This window comes from Dipodomys merriami, unplaced genomic scaffold (assembly GCF_024711535.1).
Source record: "Dipodomys merriami isolate MVZ:Mamm:240054 unplaced genomic scaffold, mDipMer1.0.p SCAF_1082, whole genome shotgun sequence".
Lineage (NCBI taxonomy): Eukaryota > Metazoa > Chordata > Mammalia > Rodentia > Heteromyidae > Dipodomys > Dipodomys merriami.
Genome location: NW_027202363.1, coordinates 111,778 through 114,109, shown reverse-complemented (window position 1 = coordinate 114,109; position 2,332 = coordinate 111,778).

The window sequence follows — 2,332 nt, the reverse complement described above, 5'->3', positions numbered from 1 at the left end:
AGGTCTTTGTAAGGAAAATTGTCGAGAGCCCTGCAGGGAGTCTCCCTGCATGATAAGCTTGACTATCTGGCTGGAACATCTCTCGAGGCTATTTACAGAATCTGGTCTTTGCATCCTGCCCCAAAGACCAGGTAGCTGCTATTGACCACCTTTTCACATTGCCCTAAGCAAGCATCCTGCAGCTGCTACGCCCAATGAAAATTCTTCCTTATTCTAAGCATATAAATACCCCTGTGTGAAAAATAAAATTTGGCAGCTTGATCAGAATCCTTGTCTTGCTGTCCTTCTTCGTGTCTCTTGTCCCTTCATTCCTTCTCGCTTAGGTTCACTGCCCTCGTTGAAGTCCTGCGGGTCGGGACAACTGGCCCCCAACGTGGGCCTTGAGCCTCTGACTAAGGAAGGAACTCAGTCCTCCAGGAAAACTTGGCCAATACAGTCTGAGATCGTGAGATCGCCTCGACAGACCCCGCCGAGAGACAGATTCAGGAGGAGAGTGGGGACAGTGCATGGTGAGTGACCCACCATGGGACAAGCAATTTGTCACATGATCTATTTCTGTCAGACCTCAAGGAGGCCTTCAAGACACGAGGAACACGGGTTAAGGAAAAGGATTTAGAATTATTTTTCTCATTCATAGAGGACTTGTAGGATTCAAAGATGAAAAAAGATGGCAAAGAGTAGGAGATTGTTTAAAAGGTTATTATGAAACCTTTGGTCCAGAAAAGGTTCCTGCTACGGCCTTTTCCTATTGGAATTTAGTTAATGAAGTTTTAAAATGTTCTCTATTTGATAGTGGAATTTGAAAACTTGTAAAAACAGGAGAGGAGGTTCTCCAAAATGCCTCTCGCCCCCCCCCCCCCCGTGGCTTGCCCATCGGTTGTATTAGATATGACTGCTGGTCAATTTACTGAAAACCTCTCCCTTTTGTGACCCGGCCTTTCAAGGGCCCACTGCCCCTCCAGATCCAGATGTTCCCCCCCTTTACCTAACCTGGCACCTTTACGCGAGACTCTTCAACATAGGCAAAAACACCTTCAACTTTTAAAAGAACAAAGGGCCCCAAGGTGGCTGCCAGAACACTTGATAAAACAGGTTAATGGCTTACCACAAACCAGGGGAAACCTTCCTCCCTCCCCCCCCCCCCGAGGATGATACCTTTTCTCTTGCAGATGCAGCTAGAACTCCAGACATGGACCATCCTGTTTGAATTTTTTAAATAACAGATTAATCTCTTGGTTTCTAAGCCCATACAGGTTCATCACCATCGCCTTGATATGGCAGACCGCAGCATTGAGATCTAGAAATTAGTGTTTTTGCCATGAGCTTGTTCCAGTGGGAAACAGCCCCCTTTCTTTTTCTTATTTAGAAAACCCTTCTTATTCATAACTCCTGACCATTCAACGGGCAAGACCGATTGCCATAAGGGATAGGTTCGCCCCTCCACCTATAGGCCGCTCAGCTTGGGGGAGGATGCACCTATGGGAGGAAGAAAAAATGCTCAAATCAAGGGTGCAGGTAAGACTGCAGGGGGATGGATCCGCGAGATCCCAAAACCCAAGATCCCTGAGTGGCAAGCTCTGTTGCATGATGGTTGGCATGCATACCTACAAGCCGTCTCCTCAAAAAACATGCCAAGGCTGTAAAATTCCCCTCCCCGAGTGAGGATGCTCGCTCTGAGTGGAGAAAAACCCTGTGCCCTTAGAGGAACAGAGCCTCTATCACCCCCTTAAAAACTGCAGCCAACATTTGATGGTCAATTTTCTAAATAAGAAAGGGGGAGATGTCCAGAGCCCTGCAGGGAGTCTCTCTGCATGATAAGCTTGACTATCTGGCTGGAACATCTCTCGAGGCTATTTACAGAATCTGGTCTTTGCATCCTGCCCCAAACAAAGACCAGGTAGCTGCTATTGACCACCATTTCACATTGCCCTAAGCAAGCATCCTGCAGCTGCTACGCCCAATGAAAAAGCTTCCTTATTCTAAGCATATAAATACCCCTGTGTGAAAAATAAAATTTGGCAGCTTGATCAGAATCCTTGTCTTGCTATCCTTCTTCGTGTCTTTTGTCCCTTCATTCCTTCTTGCTTAGGTTCACTGCCCTCGTTGAAGTCCTGCGGGTTGGGACAGAAAATAATGGGTTGGGCACTGGTGGTTTACACCTATAATTTTACCTACTCCAGAGACTGAGATCTGAGGATCTGGGTTTCAAGGAAGCCTTGACAGGCAAGTCCATGAGACTCTTCTTGACAATTAATCACCAGAAAACCACAAGTAGTCCCAAGCCTCAAAGTGGGAGCGGGCTAGCCTTAAGCAAAAAAAAAAAAAGAAAGAA